Genomic DNA, 19,632 nt, shown 5'->3' on the forward strand with positions numbered 1-19,632 from the left:
ACTTAATGATCTTCTCATTGCGTCCATCTTCATTGCTTCAAATTTTCTATATCTTTCCGTCAGTCTCCAAGTTTCCGCGCCATATAGTAGACCACTGTTTACCATTGCGTTATATATATAATATTTTCTTCTCTTAGATATGTCCTTGCTTTAAAATATTCAATTCAAGCACAATATTATCTTTTTCCCTTGACTTATTCTTGTTTCTATTTCTTTATCGTCTATGCTCGTACTGTCAAATATTACTCTTAGGTATCTATATTTGTAGCACGTTTGAATCTTCTCTTCCCTGTCTACTTTCAGATCGCTGGTCTTAGATCCCACATATATATATTTGGTCTTGTCTATATTTAGTCTCCACTTTGTATATTCCTCTATTAGCTTCCTCCTTATGATATACTCCACACCTCCCTTATCGCTAGCAATCATCACTTGGTAATTAGTAAACTGCAGCGTATACAAATTTGGTCAGCTCCATCCCTATTCTATTAACTTTCCTTTCCCATAATCTCAGTGCTGTTGCTGAGTATATTATAAATAATGTTGATGACACACAGCATCCCAGCCTCTTAGTAAGCCTACTTCAAATTCCCTGCTTAGATACCTTTCGATTTTTGGTCTTGATTTCGATTTGTTATATAAATTCTGTAGGAAACCCTTATCAGGGTGACATTGATGTTTATTTCTTTCAACGTCCTCCAAAGTTCTGATGTAAGTACTATGTCGTACGTCATCTTTAAATCCACAAATGTCAAGTGGATTTCCTCATTCGTTTTTCAATAATTTGCTTAAGACAGAATATATTATCGATGCATGATCTTCCAGAGCAGATAGAATCTGTTCTACTCTTCATCTTTCTTCTCACTGTGCTCCTTTTCGATAATATCTCTTAGTATTTTGCTCCATAATCTGCTAGTTACTAATCTGATATGCCCCTGTGATTGCTGCAGTCCCTCTTATCACCCTTTTTGTGAATCGAAGATATGTAGACTCTTCATTCTTCTGAAACTGGATGTCCATTGATACACTTCTCGATTATCCATGCCAGTACTTTAAAAACAACTTTTTGTTCCGTTCTTCAGTATTTCGGCGTATATCTCTTTGGGTCCACTTACTCTACCATCCCTCAAACTCCTAATAGCTTTTCCAACCATGTCTGCATCTATCTTTGTTTCTTCCTTGTACCTTTATTGAGAGATTCTTATTGACTGTTCTTTTATACTTTCTCTATTTTTTGTAAGAAGGTCCTGATAATATTTTATCCATTTTTCCGTTTGCACAGTTTGAATAGATACCTCTCTTCTTTCCTTCGACTTCATAGTACTTATAAATCCCATACCTCAGAGCATCTTTTCCCTTCAATGTGTGTGTTGATTTTCTCACATTTTTTGTCCCATATTCCGTTCTTTTCTGCTCTTATCACTCTTTTTACTCTTCACTCTCTCTCTCTCTCAAATTTCTTATATATCTTTCTATCTTCTTCTTTCTTTGTGTTCCGCCATTTGTGTGTCCCTCCTTCTTACACCGAACAAGTTGCTCTATGCTATCATAATTTGTTATTGAACTTTCTACTTTTTTTATATTTATCTTCCTCTGCTGCCTTATGTAAACTGTTTACGGTATTCTGATGAATGTCTGAAAAATTTCATAGTGTCTTTCAACTTTTTAGCCTTTTCTGGGATACGTAAATTAAATTAACGTGATTAAATTCATAGCTAGATTTATTGATTATCTCATGTGTCATTGCAGTATTTATACTGTAAGGGTATGCAATAATTTCCAATTTTCTGCTAATAAAAATAAAAAATTTCACAATGTTCGGAATAGTGTTTCTGTTAAATTCGAAACTAAATTCTAAAATATGCTATGCAAAATAATATCTCATACAATCTTATAATTAAATCCTACAATAGTGTTGTTCTGCGTTATAAAATTATGCTATCAAAAAACGACACACGACACCATGTTTTAAGTGATATTAACACTTGAAATTATCATAGTCCCAGATTGTAGATTGAATTACACGGATTACATAATGTTACTGTTTACTATTTGAAAATAAGCAGATAAAGCAAATTCATAATCTGTAATCTTTCTCTATATCAATATACATAAACGGTTCTGATAAACGTCAGACATGAAGCATGCGTATAAAAAAATTAATCGATCGCTTTACGAGGTCTGCAAGAAAATAGGTGTCTCAATTTTTTCAATTGTCAGCAATTATACACTTAATAAAAAAATTTGTTTGGTATTGGGATAGACAAAACCGTTTGTTTAATAGCCCTAATTCGACAGATCAACGAACTCAACTATGAATATTCGGAGATCGCTGTCAATGAGCGTGTCGCAAGAGCAAAGACGAGAATAAAGGAAACTATCAAGTTACAGAAGAAAAGAGCCTGTAGACGTGCACGTGCGCGCGAGCGTGCGCATAGCGACATAATCTTATCACTGATCGCAAGTGATTCAACTTTGAACTTTCCATCGGTTGCTATCGGACAAAAATATACCCGGCAAATTCGGCGCTATCGAAATGGCACAATGTCTCGAATGGGAACAAGACCAAGATATATCACCGCGACATATTTTCGTAAAGTCGACGTTTTTTCGATTTCTTTTCCGATCGAAGTCATTGTTGAAAAAATAGCAAACAAAGACAATCAATTATCGGTTTCACTGATGTCAGGTGATCTCAACTCTGCGATATCTTTATAGTAATAATACTGGAAAGAGAGATAAAGAATCCGTTAAACTGAGATTATACTTTAATCATACTGGCTTTGTAATATGGTAAAATCGTATAATAATGTGCTTTTACTATCATGTAGTATTTTGCAAAATGTAATAAAGAAATCCTTTAATATACTTATATAAGCTCGAAAATATTCGAGTCGAGAAAATTATCGAGCAATTTCACAACCAGAGTTTCCTATCCAACAAGGACTACGAGTCAGTGTAAGTTACAGGTTGATTTTCATAGTCCAATCTTATATTCAACAATTACAAATTAAAGTACAGTTTTTTATTTAATAAGATCTATGTAGTACTTTAATCAAATTAAGATTTTTTTTTATTTGATAATTGTAAATCTAGTATTTTAAAATCGAATTAAAAACAATTTTGAATATAAGATTAAACTATAAACATCGTCCAAGTCAAATATTTATATTGAATTTCTTGATGAAAAATAACATTGTGCATTATCGTTGCAGCGATATTAATGGCTCAGTTTAGTAAGCGTACTAAACTAAGCCAATGTTACTTTCTTCAATTATTACATCATTTATTAAGGTCTTGAAAGTCTCGAAATAAAGCGTCAAGAGAGACTTACTTGTCACGTCAGCATCAAGAATCACAGAACGAGCGGATCGACAGTCTCCAAACTGAATTCGTTCACAACTGATGCAGCGTACAGCGTACAAAAGTACCACCATTTCGTCACTCTCAATTACATCCTGCGTAAGTACACTTTTCATTCACAGAAGAACGAAGACCACGGTTTCGCCGCAGCGTAATCAATCGCACCGCGCAAAGGCATTAGTGCACGTATACATTCATAGAAGAGAGAGAGAGAAAGAGAGAGAGAGAAGGAGAGGGTGGGGGGATTGATTGCACGTTATATGCGAATGCGATATCGCATGATACAATCAGACTACGAAGAACGCGTTGAGCTCTGTGAAACACATTACCGAAATCAATATATTTCTGATGAAACAGAAATACAAATAAATCCGATAAAAAACTCCGAACACAATATCAAAAATTTCGCTATTGCAACACTCATAGAATAGATGTACAAATAAATAAAATAGTAAATAGATGGATAGACAGAGAAAAAAGGGAAGAGAGGGAAAGAAAGAACGTAAGACAAAGAGCAAAAAAAAAGAAAGAAAGAAAATGCACTGAAATCACATTACGATTATTTTGCAAGAAAATGTACAAACGAATAGAGAAAAGTTACACAGACATTTCAATCATGGCACTGTGGGATTTGACGTGAAGATAGCGACAGACCGGAGAGGCAGCGATTGTTACCACATCTAATTGTAAGATGGAGTAAGAGAATGCGAACACACGTAGGCTTAAGATATTTCGGCAGGTGAATTTTTGTACATGGCAAGAATGGTCAGGAGACAAGAGCTACTGGCGAGAAAGCATGACGCCGTGTCGAATCTGTGAGGAGCTCGTGAGGTTTCGACGTGTCTACTAGCAGCTCCATCTTGACTCGGCAGCTCGATCACTTGGCGCTCTCTCAGAATCAAGTCCCACTGCGCGCACACACACATTTCCTTCGAGCCGCCCACCGTCCGCTCGTTTGCTCACTCGTCCGTTCGTTCTCACTCTCGCGCGAGCGCGCCGGGAAAACGTGCGCACGCTCGAAGCCATTCTCACTAACACAATAAATCCATTGTGAGAGAGAATTCCTGGCGGCGCATTCCGCGTGTATGTAAGAGAACGACTGTGAGGAGAGAAGAAAAATAAAGAGTAAAGAAGGAAAAGTAGAGTCGCTGACTCAACTTGAATAAGCTAGCGTTCGCAAAGAAGAGATACAAGATGGAGAGGAAGGAAAGAGAAAGACGTGCTTTCGCGTAGGAGGAGGAGGAGGAAGAATACGAGAACGAGAAAGAGAAGAAAGTGAAAAAAAGGCGTGAGTGAGAGAAGGGAAGAGAGATTTAAGACACGGACGAAAGAACAAGGGAAGAGAAAACGGCCGATATATAGAAGGAACAATTGGCAAGGAGGGAATTAAAGTACGCTAAGGAAAGGGACACGGAGAAAGATAGAACAACGAGAAAAGAAAAATGTAAGGAAAGGGAAAGGTGGGGTAAGGGAGGAGAGAGAGAGAGAGAGAGAGAGAGAAAGAGGAGGGGGAGAGAGGTGTATGTCGTATAAATAGACAGACGACGGAGTGTATAGTACTTCTAGGACAAGTAGTGTGGATGTTTGTAACATGCGACTGACTACTCTACGCACGCGCCCACTTCCCACCCAGTGTGGGCACCTATCGGGAGTCACTAAGCACTCTCGCGTGCACGCACGCACGCACGCCATACATACACATATTCATCATCATGATACACAAGCACGACAAGAAAGCAAGAGAAGACAGACGCGCACAGATGCACGCATACCACACACATGCGCGTATGTACATTGATGCAGAGGGGAAGGAACTATCCCATACACTCGGAGAGTTCACTCGCGCACTCGAGTAAATGCCGCGCACAATCATACGCGTGCGCATGCTGGTGCTCTACACACTTTTCTCTCATGTAGACGTTACTCCACCGACACTTTTGTCCGCGCGACTTCACTCCGGTTTACACTTTTCTCGCACTCGCAGAGAGACACATGTGCATCATCGTACACGGGAGACAAACGAGTGAATAGAAAAATAAAAATGTGGGATAGGAATTACTTCGGAATCACGCCAAGTAGCTGACGGTGAACGGCATAGTCGCGCGTTACCTACCTACCTACCTACCCTTGATCGCTCGCTTCGTCGTATTTCAGCGGCGGCGAAGAGGTTCTGCGCTGCTCCTCGCAGCACGTTTCACGTGCACCAACGCGTTCGCGTCACGTCACGAAGTGTGGTCGCTGCGCGATAATCTTTACCGACCGGGAGAGCAACACGATCGAGACAACGACGATGACGATAACGACAACGACAACGACAACGACGACGACGACAACAACGACGACGACAACGACGACAACGACGACGACGACGACGACGACGACCACAACATCGTTACTACTCGAGATCTTAGCCGGCGTAACCGAATTATTGACATCGTTGTAGTGCACACGTTTTGACGTGTCGCCGATAATTCCTTTCGGTAGTGCCTCCCTCCTCGTTTCTCCGCCTGACCTCGTCAATCCTTATCGATGAATCTCTCCTCGTCGCTCTCGCTCGCACGCGTGTATCGACTCCGAACGCGATTGCTCAACTGAACCCGCCTGCGACGAGCCAAGCTCGTACAACCGAGCAGCCAGCCACGCGCGCGCGCGCGCATACAGAGAAGGTATACGTCGCGCATTCTATTCCACCACTACTATTCTATACCACTACTATGAATGCCGTTGTTGCCTCCTCCACCTCTCTGCGCTTCCTCCTTCTCTTTCACCTTTTCCGACCACTACTACCACCTTCTCCTAGTATTCCACTTCTTCCTCGCTTGTATCTCGAACATGTACGTTCATAGAATCGCTCGGACGGAACGACGCACGCGTGCACTGTGACAGGCACCCTCTCTCACACCCACGTATACAAACACATGCAACGCGACACGCATATACACGCGCGCGCACGTACGTTCTTCCTGACAGCATTTCGTATACCCGTGCGTGCATTTTTTGCGCGTACATTTTCATGTACATATACGCGTGTACATATACTTCTCGCTGAGAGCATTTACACGCACACATGCATTTGTACGCACGCTCGGCTACGCGATAACTACATGTTGCTTACGCCGAATAGTGGCGGCGTGGTGGCTCATCATCGACACGCGAGACCATCGATGCCGTACGCATACATGCATACATGCATGCATACGTTCATACGTAGCACTCGAGAGCATCTAACCCGGAGCAAGCACACCTACGCACACATGACCACCAGCCGCCTGTCGCCGCCAATTTGTATCCTCAGAAGTGTCGAAACACAAGTCGCCGTCCCGTCACTATTACTTCTTTCTTTTATTTTTATCGCAAATAAAATTTAATTAAAGCATTTAGTACATTTGAAAACATTTACAAAATTTAAAATAATTTTCTTTAAAATAAGTCTATTTATTTAATTGAGTTTAATATTAATTGTAATTTTTTTCAATAATACTTTTTTCGTCTTTAATTATGGAAATAAATAAATTTCATTGCTGATATAGCATCATATAATCTTAATTATCATCACTAATATTCAATTTTTTGGTTCAAAACGTATTTTGCAAATATTACACACAAGAAAGATGAAATTATACAAAAGAATTAATATTTCAGTAAGTTTTACAATTTAAATAGGGGGGATTGTGTAATCACGTAAAATATCAAGCCCACAGGTCTGTTAGACTGCGCCTTTTCAGTTAAGAGCTTAGAACAATTAATTTTGAAGTTCGGAAAATTAAATATAGATTTATCTCCTCAAAATTTTGAAATAAGTTTCATTAATTTTAACATGTTGAAATAATAAAAGAGAGAAAGAAAAACGAAAGAGAGAGGAGAATACACAGACTCAATATCAATTTTTTCAAGAATTTAACATTATAAAACTTTTCAAAAAAGTTAAGAAAATTAATTTCAGAGTTAAATTAGAATTAAATTTAGATTAATTTTTTCAATTTTTTAAACAATAATTATATATAAAGTTACATAGTCATGTTGCAATTTTTATTTAATGCTGAACAGAGAGTATAGATATAGTGCTAGATAATAAACGCTCAAGGTTGCAATTTTTTGGTAAAAATACAAATTTATATTTTCCCAATAAGAACATTTAAAAAAACGTATTTTAATTAAAACATTTACACGAATTAGAAAAATATTTTCGACAAAATGCGCTTCACATAAGAAGATACAAAAGATGATAAAATCTTTAGCTAATTTTAGTTTAATTTCAGAACAATTTTTGCTCGATACATACTTAACAAGATTATTAATAATAAATCTCTAACTTGTGATAACAAAGGCAGAAAAATATGGCGTCCAATTAAAATATTAATATCAAATATAATAAAAGATTTAATGGCAACTATTATGTTGAATAGATGATGAAATGAATAATTCCTACATGATTAAATTTATATTATTATCTCTAACAGAATGTTACAGGAGATATAGTCGAGCTTCACTAGAGCTGATATGTGAAATTTTATACTTCAATTCTGTATTATATATATTTTTCTTATAAAGTGAAAATTGTGTCGTTTATGATGAAAATAAGTATTGTATATAAAAAAATATTCGTTACTTTTCAGAGTCATAAATTCAGAGTCATTAATAATTAAATTTTGCAAGTTATCAGATGAAAATTTGCAGGTGTTTAGAAATTATCATAATTTTGTTCCAAAATAAAATAAAAATATTCGTCCGATTTTTACATACATATAGATTTAATTGAACAGAACAGAAATTTTTTGTCACACAGAAAAAGACGTTACGTTTTGCTAGTAATTAATTTATTCATTATTGCATAAATAATAGTATTATAATAGATAATAACGGATATAGAAAACGCGTGAGTTCTTGTAGACTTTGTGTTACGTTATGAATATATTTTTAGTAAGATGATTATGAATCTCGTATCTCTTTTCTTTGTGTTTCTCTCTTTCTCTCTCTGCGAGCTGATTACACACAGCTGATAGTCTCACATCAGCAACTAACCGCTAGTTGCATCATGACGAACTATGAATCATGCTAAACCAAGTCATCTGCTCTTTCGAAGTTTTAAAGTTGCTATTTGAGTAGTCAAAAGAATAAAAAAATTCAAATTCAATTTCGCTGCTTCTTATTATCATTGCCGTTACATTCAACAAGGATCAGCGTCTTTGACATTTGCTACATTTTTACTTCGGCATTTTTATTCCATTTTTGCTGCTACTTTTTTCACCTTTTCACCTCCTATCTGCATTTTATTGTTCCTAAATAAAATTTAATTTTTAAAATACGCATCCAGATATATAATATTTATCTTTCCAGTTCAAAGTATTATACAAGGAAAATACAGCTTTATGACTTATTGTTTATTCTAAAATTTCTCTAAACTTCCTGATAAATCCTACTATTGTCACGATAAGTTTAAACTGTATTTCACTTTTTGTTAAATATTATATCTATTTTCCCTTATTTTATCTTCACAAGTAATTTTTAGTCTTCAAGATTTTTTAGAAACGTACAGTTTTATATTTTATTATGTACTCTGGGAATATGAAAAATTTTATAACTTCTCGAAAGAACGCATGTGTTTTTGCTCTTTGTCAAATTTCGTTTTGAGTGCGCATTAAGATCGATGAAAGGAAGAAGACCCGTGGACAAAGTAGACATCTGTAACAGTAGCCTGTTCATACGCTGTACGAAAACGTTCAAGCGACTCGCATTACACACACTTGCATATGTACACACAATCGTTATCTGCATAACCAAGCAGGAGCGATCATTATACGCGAGGATAGATAGAGAGTCATAACAGCAACAATGAATGCACGAATAATTCATTCCACAATAAAGATTTTACCGAGAAAAGTGAAATAATAAACTTTACTTTTATTCAAAAATAAATTTATACACTTAATAATTAAAATAAACGGTATCATAAAATCGTACAGTTATATTAAATACTATTTAAGTTAGATATCAGTTTATAAAATAAAACATTAAATCTATATTTTTGGTTTTTTTCCACAATCATAGTTAACTCGGACGGGCGCTGTCTACAGAAGACACCCGCTTTGGCGTGATCCGTACACACGCATGCGTGGATAGAATAAGAAATAAAGAAAAAAAGATAGAGAGAAGAAACGTGCGCGTGTGTATACGTGTGGCACACATGCATGAGGGGGAGATTCGCCCGCGTGTGTATGTGTGATTATATATTGCGTATATATTGTGTATACATATATAAATAGCTAACGTCAGACATGATACACAATGATGTACAAATATCGTCAAGCAGGTTCTTCGAATTTTCGATCTCGGTCCAAGAACTATCGCACGCCAATACTCACCGACGATATCGAAATACAAACAAATACTGAAGTAGTAGGTAAACATAGAATCGCGATGATGCGTCAGACTTACTCAAGTGTCCTACTCCTCTTATAATTATTATAAAACACATCGCCACCGAGATCGCCAATTTTGTAATGTGCTCAGTTCACAGGAATAATATGAATCTTGGAAAGAACTTATCAGAATTAAAAGACAAAACTGCACATCAAAATTATATATTACATAAAAATTAAAATCTACAACAGACGAAATTCTCCGAAATAACGTAATCGTTCGTTAAAAATTTTTAAAAAGTTGTAAGAATAGTGAAGTAACGGATACGACGGCGCTGGACTACTAGATACGATACTGGTGACAAGATGCTGTTGAATGGGCCGCGGCCTATTGGTTGGTCTAGGTCACGTGCGCATCGTCTAGCATTCATTCTCCCCTCGCAACTGGTCCGCGTATAATTTGCACACGCACGCCTCGGTTGCGCGCGATTGTCGTTTCTAACCGATATAACAAACCCGTTCTACAGTCACCGTGAAGGAGGTGCACCTGTATACACCGTGTTACACGAATGAGATAAAAGACGAATGCAAGTAACAAATCGCTTTTGAGTGTGTGGGTGTGTGTATGTGTGTGTGATACTCTGCGAAGAGCTGTAGAAAAATAATCGTTATTAATTAATATGAAATATGTGTATGCATAATTATCAATGTATATTTTGTGTACATATAATTTCAAATTAAAATTGATTTCTAAATTAAATATGCAACCATGTTGCATAAAATACTACGTGATCATTAAATGCGTAAAAATAAATGTGTCTGTACAATAACGTATAACTATATAGTTTTCTATAAAAGAAATATATGTTCACGTTATACAAATACATAAATTTGTTTTTACATATTTATGTCAATATGACTACATAAATACATATAAGGCATACATTTAATTTTGAAATCAACTTGAAATTGATATTATATGTGAATATAAAAAAGTAGATGTGCATTATTATTAATTGATAATTATGCATGTACTCACTATTGGTTGATAATTATGTACGATTTTATAAATTCATTAATTTAATTTCAAAACCATTTCAATTTGATGTCATATGTGCACAATAAGATTTTTATGTGACTGATATTTATATAAGATTTTATAAAAATATAAAAATAATTTAAAAATCAATTTTAGTTTAAAATTACACGCATATGAATACATATTTTTTATTCATTTAACGATTACATGAAATTTTCTGAATAATTTATAATATAGATTTAATGCAAAAATAAATTTTATTTAAATTTCATTAACTCTTTCGATAATTCGTAACACTCGAAATACTAAAATCAAAATGGGAAGAATTATCACGTTTTCTCTCGTACCTTGGAAATTCCTAAATTTTTTTGGAAATTTAAAAAAAATGCGATTTTATTAGAGTTCTGTGTAATATTTTATGAATTCTAATGAAAATTTGTATAATGAAAGTCGCTAGAAATACAATTAAAAATGTAACTCGAGTATCACAAGAGATCAAACAAATGAAAGTTTTGAGAATTCTCTGAATGACATCTTAAAAGTTTGAAAAAAAATCTTAATAATAAAGATAACTTAATAATAAAGATAAAAAATTCGCACTAACATCCTGCGACGGCTCTTAATGCTCTTCTATTATATTAAAGATAACTATTTTCAATGTTAAAAATTTGATTACTGATTTAGCGAAGTTGTCCTTTTTGTGTGTGTGTGTAGTTAGCACTCAAAATTTCATGGATTTTTTAACTTAATTTGCCCGAACTATTTTTTAAATTTAATATAGAACTTTAAAACTCTGCGGGATGCATTCGTAACTTTAATAAAGAATTAATTTTTTCAAAGATGGGGTGCTAGTTTCATAAGAGTGAAATTGCTCCAGCCAACTTTTTGAAGTAATCTGTTGAAATGTTAATTAATCATCTATCTTATATGGATTTTGTGTGCTGCATAAAGCAGATGCATAAAATATTACACTGAAGTTAGCATCAACATTAATTTCTAGAGAAGCCGATTTTTGACTTTGATTAGCTTAGACATCAAAATACAGCTTAACTTATAGTCTTCTAATCTATATTAGTGTTATTTTTGAGAGGAAATATAAATATAAATATTTCCCGGCTCTACAGCAATCTTAGATTTTCGCAGAATATCACATGATTTGACGCGAACAAAAAGGTTTCAACTTGAAAACTGAAAAGATCCAAACTTCCAAAAATATACTCGGTTTCTAAAGGTTAACAATCATTATTCAGTGCAGCATTAATGTTTAATCACCATCTCGTTCACACAAACGAGACTTTCGAGTAGAATCTATTCGGATAAATTTGAGACGATTGGCAACTTGTCACAGCCAGCTTACCGAAGATTACGAAGCGAGCAAGCACTCACCAACAAGCGGCCAATGGTAAATTATATAACGCCACACGTCTCGCTTAGTGCATGCGTAGGATGATTACGAGCATTCGTGACGTGACGGTTCTTTTCCTTTTCCCTTTTTTTTTTTTTTTTCATTGCTTGTACACCATAAACGCACGCGTATCGATCGCTACTTAAGTCATGCCAGCTAATAACTAGTTTTGCCGCAGGGCACAAAAGAATCCCGGGATTGTTGCTACATTCACATTTTGTAAGTCATGCCAGCTATTGTAATTCTGAAACTTGTCTAAATTTATCTTCGAGTACGCATTTTTACAATACAATATCGCCTTGTATTTCGCTAAAGAAAGGAGAAAGATCAAGGTCGGGAAGAAAAAGAGCGTCGTGAATGTAAATGCCTCCATTGACTAATAAATATTTTGACCGCTACTTCGCCGTCACTAAACGCGTTCGTACATTTCGATGACACATACTCATACACACGGAAAAATGATCCCCGGAGATAACTGACAATCGGACATACAAGTGATGTTTACGATTACCGGCGTTTTCCAATAGTGTTTATGGTGGACCTCACGCTGACTGCAGTTATCTCATTTATTTCGCTGGTGAACGGAGGACGCGTGTGCGCGAGAATGGTCGATTTGTGCTCGCCGACTATCTTAATATCGTGCGAATAAAAAGGCGAGTGATTTCGCTGCCATCGATATACAGATAGCTGGCCACGTTTAAATCTTCATAATACGATTCTCTCGTCGCTTTAGATTGCCCAATCTCGTTATCGGTGTAATAATACAATATCACACCCACTGTTTTCTTCCAAACGTGATTCTTTCGGCATTGAAGAATATAAAATTTCGTCGCTCGCAGAGATATCACGATCGCAGTTTCACTCTACCACCTATCGATTCGTACCACCGTGCGTTCTGTGAAAAGTACATATGGAGATATGGGAGAGGGGAACTTCTTTGACAACACACGATCGTGATCAGTGAATCGAGCATCTTCCTCCGCGATATTACCCTCGCATCCCCTGAGGTAATCAGTCGCGCGAAAGCTCAGACTCTCCGGCAGTAGTGACGGCAGCAGCAGCTATCACTCTTCATCTTGCATTCTATTATTATAACCGACGCAGAATCAATCGAAAGTCGCCGTAAGCGTACACGGTCGCTTACGTCATCGGTGTGTATCTCCCGTTCTTCCGCGCTTCTCTGCCTTGCACTCGTGTAACACGTCGGGTAACACGTTCATCGTTCATGTCATGATTCTTTCATTGCTCGATCAATGTGTCAGCCATTTACGACTGCCAAGCGTCAAAACACAGTATAATTAACATAAGAGAATGCGATTTATATATGGCGGCAAAAAGAGAATATCTAAGAGATCCAATTTACGCATAAATTAAACGGACTTGACGATTTTATTTTAGGAGCCTCTACATTTCTCTCAATACAGAATAATAATAAATGAAATGAATCAAAATAATATAAAATAAATAATATGTAAATAATGATAAAAAATTATGAAAATTATTGCTACTGTAAATTAATTTTTATTACTTATTATTTTACATACTGTAGAAAACAAATTTATCAAAACATATTTTTGATATCTACAGTATCTACAATGCGTATCTATTTTTGTAATAGAAAATTGCAAAGTGTTCCGACAATAAATGTCAAAAAAATTATAATTTAAAGCCACAAAAGCATAGATTCGAATATAATTATACTTTCTTCAAAGTATTAAAAAGACAAACTATAATAAATCAAAAAAAGAATTTTTTTCATATTTTTAGAAGAAAAATTTAGAAAAATATTTGTCCAAAATTATACGTTAAAAGCCTTAAAATCGATTAAACCGAATAAATAAAAGGCTTTTTTTCCAGAGTTTTTTCTAACAACAATATATATAGATTATAATGATATGATTGGCAAGATTACCCAAAAAATAATGAGCCACAATTGTAAAACTTACAATTCACCGCAATTTGTGTGTTCAATATCATCGTTAAGAATAAAGAACATCATGAACATTTTTGCGAAATCAGATTGTCACAGGTATATTATTGAAGAAGCGAAGCACGCGTGCGACAGAAGCAATGAAAGAAATAAGATTATTGCGCACATAACCTGAAATCACTTTCACCATTAAAGAGACTGCAAGCTCTTTTAAGTTAGTAGGACCAAATTAGCTTCATCGAAAGCTTGTTAGTGGATTATTTCGTACTTATTTTGTACTATTTTGTACCACCAAAACTAATTTTGCATCCTGTGCCATAAATAAGAAAAAACGTGGCGCTGTTAACTTAATATAAAGCTAGCAGAACTAAAAAAAAAAAAAAAAAAAAAAAAAAAAAAAAAAAAAGCAAATATAATTAGTATTAAAATTGTACTAATTTATACAAAAAAACGTAAAAAATTTCTATTATCTCCTTAAAACAACTTCCATTAACCTTAAAAACAAGACCTCTCTCAGATCACTTAAGAAATAAATGAATAGAATCGAATGGCATTTATTGGATTATTTACTACTCATTTTGTACTAATTTGTACAATCAGAAATAATTTTGTACTCTGTGTCATTAAAAAAAATCGTGGTTCTGTTAACTCAATATGAAGCTAGCAAAATAAAAAACATAAAAAAAAAAGAAAATAGTACATACAATTATTTAGACAAGTGAGTCATAATCATTACACATCGAGTACAAGCATTTTTTTATGGTACAATTTAATAAAAATTCAGTACTGATTATATTTGCTTTTGTTTTTTTTTCTTTTGGTCCTGCTAATTTTTCATATTAAGTTAGCAGCGTCACGATTTTTTTCTTAAATCGCACAAAGTACAAAATTATTTTTTATAGTACAAAATAAGTACTAAATTATTTTTTTTTTAAATTTCGGTAGTTCTGTTGAGAGTTCTGGGTAGCATCTCAAGAATTCCACAAAAAATTCTAATGACATTTTCAATTATTTTATCGTTAATTTAGTGATTACGTTTTGAGAACGTTAGCATCCCATAATTTCAATATGGATTTTCTATTTAATTCGCCGGAAGTATTTCTTAATTTAATGAAAAACTCTAGAACTCTTTGGAGTGCATTTAGAACTTTAATAGAAAATTTATTTTTTCGAAAAATGGGTGCCAACTTCACAAAGACAAAGTGCACTTTTTTCGAAATATGTGTTTCAAAAAGTTGATTTTCTCAAATTCTCAGAAATTGCTGAACTGATGTATTCTAAATTTGGAATACTTTTTCTGCATAAACTTATGCTATTAACAATTGGCTAAATCTGTTTTTTAACGTTTTGTTGTTGTAAAAAACTGAATCATTAACTTTTCATGAAAAAATCGTGACCTTTTATTAGAATAGCCGCTATTTTATTACAATATGTTATAAATCATGTGGCTAATAATTTACTTTAATTTTTTTTCTTTTAGTTGGATTCTGGAACAAAAAACTGATAATCATCAATCATTGCACGAAAAGATGTACATGTCAAGCGTCTATAAAGTTTCCGATTTAATATTCTTTGAATTGTAAATTGCAATTGTGACTAGAAAATAATTGTGCATCATGATTCTACAACCGGACTATGGCCCGTATTTATAGTCGATGAAAAACTCCGCTGAAATGAATCGTGATATGTTTCAATAGATAAATCTTGAGAAAATCAACTTGATATTTGATATATCATTTTTGTAATCACAGTTCAAGTGAGAATCTTTGATGTAGCATGTCTTGAGATATAATCTGAATTTTACTTATGATAATTCAATAGTCATTTTTTGAAAGAAATTTCGCATCAATTGTGGATTGAGTCCGAGAAAATTGTGTATTACTCGAGTGTGGTTCATAAATGACTTGAGAAGAGATTAAATCCCATCAAAATAATCGTGGTGCGTTTTTAAATATTTAGACATATATTAAATGTGAAATATTAACACAGCTCATATAATAAATAAATTAATCGATAAAATTGTAATTTTAGTTATTTACCGGCAATTATGATGCACGAAAATTTGGGCGATACATTTGATCTGAAAAATATTCAACCGGAAATAAATATGAAGCATTGATTATTGATACCTGATGTAAGTATGCGATTCGTATAAATTTAGAAATTGACTTTTAATCAATTGAAATAAAATTAAATGTGTTCCAATATTTGTTTAATGTTCCTTAATATTGCATGGATCCTGATGCGAACTATTATATCTCTGTTTTAAACAGTTTTAAATAAATATTTTACTATAGAAATAAATTTTCATAGTTAATATTTTATAAAACATATACATGTATTAAGTATATAGAAAAATAGTTTAATATTTATAATTTTACCAAACAAGTTTTTAAAAAATTATGTCAGTCTTTTTGGTGTATCCTTTAGATGTGTGTTTTCTTAAGGAACAATTAAATCTTCAAATAGATTAAGTTATAGTAAAGATTATATTAATCATTAGAAATTGCTGATAAAGTTTTTCTCATTATTGTATTCTGATTATAGATAAATATAGTGTAATTGAATATGAATTATACATATATTATAAAGATATTAATATAACGTATTTATAGTAGTTTATAAATTGCGCAAAAAATAATCATAAGATCCAATTATCAGACAAAAATTGCCAGCAATAATACTATAAAAACCTTTTTTAAATTATTAATATATTTTTAGTAATTTTAAGTGATTTTTTGTGGTATGTTTATGTATAAATTTTTTTTTTCTAAACAGAAATTGAGGTTTGTATGCACAAATTGTTGATCAAAATATTGATGAATATTTCTCAAATGAATATTAGTATGTTAAAACACCGTTTTTTTTTTCGCGTAAAACATATTTTGTGCAATGCTTAATACAAGAGGGTGCAAAAAACTTTTTTTAAGCAAACCACCAACACAGCATAATGTAATTTGTTTAATTATTCATCGGAATATACCGCGACACACCTCAATTGAATCGCGTGATTAAAGCACGTCTTGTGACATGTTAAAAGTGTGGGACTCTGGTGAAGAACTATTTTCGCTGCTCGGTACCGATAAAAGTGTAAACCTAATAATGCTTATGAAGCACCTTCACCGTAAAAAAAATTGAAATAAGACTTATATCAAAATTTAGTGTCATTTGATTAGTTTAGTGCTTCAATCAAATTCCTTTTAGTTGGAGCACTAAAATTAAGGGTAGAGCATTAAACTGACACTTATATGGCACTAAATGTTGGTATTGGTACGTCATACTAGTGTTTTGTGATGAGCTTGGTTAGTTTTACAGACATACATAAGTGATTGTAAGTGTGTAGTCTCAAAAATAGGTGAATAGTCTTCAAAGTGAAAAAGCGCATCTCTTCATCTTTAAGAAAATGAAGATATCGCGTAAAATATTCTGCAAAGAAAATGTCTTTATATCTTCCCGTCATTTTCTTCCGAATATAACGTCTAAATAATAAAATATTTAAATTATTTTTGTATGTAGTATTAAGTTTCGTTCATATATTTTTTACATAATAATTGTGTATAAAAGCATGTAAACAGGAGTAATACACTCATAAATGGAATGAAACTATTCGAATACTTTCATTAGTTTTATTATATTTACCGTAGAAAAATTCAGAATTTAGAGAATTATTATATTTTGCAATATTATAAATTAGTAGCATATTATACAGACATATTATTAAAAATTTGAAAGTTTATCGAATTTGTAAATATATTTTTTTATACAATAGTGAAGAAATAGTACATTGCCATGTTTATTCAAAGTGTTTGCCATCGATAATTCACTGTCTGCTATCTTTCAGATAATTATCTAATTCTCCTACCTGTGATTCATCTTCTGAATCAATGAAATTATTGACACAAATGAGTGTGTCGACTTTCTTGACATTCCTGATCAATGCACGAGACAAGCAAACCGTATTGTATCGATCCAGGTAGGCAAAATTCAGATGGAATAATGGAGAGTAAGCTGGGCACGGAAAGATTTCTTATTTCAATTTTAACAATGTCTCTGGTCGCAGCAATAAGACGCTTGGTATTAAGATGACTGCGTTCTTTCATCCACGCTCATCTACGCTCTATTCAAATACCTTTATTGTTGACTGTGACAATCTATTATAACTATCTGACCCGATTATAAGAATTTATAGTGGAGCACTTTTTCCCGATCTTACTAGATACAGAGAATTTTATGACCATGAGTTTTTTCATCGTAGCGTCGGTATGCAAGGTTGAAATCCACCCACGATTTTTCACGTTTTGAATTGTCATACACTTTTCATCAATACAATTCATCAGGAAAAAATACTTTTCTGCTGAGCAATTAGTGACAGATAGACGTCTAGTCAATTTCCAATCACATATTTCGACAGTTTACGCGAGATTCATTTGCCTCTTTTCTGAATTTTTCCCACTGCTTTTAAATACCGAGAAACTATTGGTGTATTAATTTCAAACTCATTCGCAAGCTCTTCCTCAAGCATTACTTGCAATTACACAGCCGAACTTTTTAATGTATTATCACTATATTGTGCATATAATCAATGAACAATTTCAGTAGGTTTCGTTCCCTCTCAACGAAACCCTATAAAAGCTGAAACAATCCTTCTTTCTTTGATACTTCTTCTTGCATACTTCTAAAGTAAAGTATATCGATACTATAGAAACGCGAAAAACAATAATTTATTGCAAACAATAAACACTGTAACGAGTGTGTAACGTATTTCTTCGGTTTTGTGCATGCATAAAAAAGAAATTTAAGTTTTATTAATGGAGGGTTATTTTGTTTAAAGATTTTAAATATATACACGATTTTATGCTTCGCTCGAACTCTACAAATAATGAATAATTAGTTATCTGTGATTTGATCATTTCTACTAGCTTGGATATGCATTTAATTAGATAGTTGGAAGTCGCAAAAACATAATATCGCTACTAATTGTAAGTATCATTATTAATTATACGTCTTTGTCAGTTTTTTTGCAAAATTAGTGATGGACATAATATAATACATGAATATCTATTCACCACGAAATAAAAATGCTGTCAGTTTTTAAAAATTGTCGAAAAATGTCCAGAAATAAACTATTTTGCATAGAAATGCAAAAGCATTAAAACTAAAACGGCATTTCGACAATAGATTTACATTTCTTTCTCTTTTTTTCTTTTGTTAATGTAATAACATCACTTGAAACAACATATTAAATATAAAACGCATTTCACGATAATCTCTAACGACTTACAAATTAGAAAGTTCTAATTCAGAAACGTGGTGATTTACAAATTTATATTTAAACTTGAGTACTTAAATGCACATTCATTTAATAGTACATGCATGTCGCGTTTGTATGCTGATGTGAATATTCTGAACTATTGAAACGTCATTCTAACTTATCTATGTGTACGGCTAATCAATTCAATCATTGGTTTTTTACGAATAGTGACAAACATGAGTCATAACGAAACAGCTATAATAGTGATTTATGACTATCTACTGT

At 33.5% G+C, this 19,632-nt stretch overlaps 1 protein-coding gene across 9 annotated transcripts in view; it reads right to left on the reverse strand.

The window, feature by feature from the left end:
• cic (Putative transcription factor capicua) overlaps positions 1–19,632 on the reverse strand; it is a 66,507-nt gene that overhangs the window by 32,922 nt on the left and 13,953 nt on the right. The window contains exon 1 of one of the 9 annotated variants that reach the window (XM_012360252.2): positions 5,489–8,168. The exons of 6 other annotated variants lie outside the window; for them this stretch is intronic. The gene's annotated coding sequence lies outside the window, so the exon portion shown is untranslated. Of the gene's footprint in view, positions 1–3,334; positions 5,456–5,484; positions 8,169–19,632 lie in introns of those variants that run through there. 2 more of the 9 variants (XM_012360255.2, XM_012360254.2) reach the window with 2 other exon arrangements.

The sequence above is a fragment of the Linepithema humile genome, chromosome 4, assembly GCF_040581485.1.
Source record: "Linepithema humile isolate Giens D197 chromosome 4, Lhum_UNIL_v1.0, whole genome shotgun sequence".
NCBI lineage: Eukaryota > Metazoa > Arthropoda > Insecta > Hymenoptera > Formicidae > Linepithema > Linepithema humile.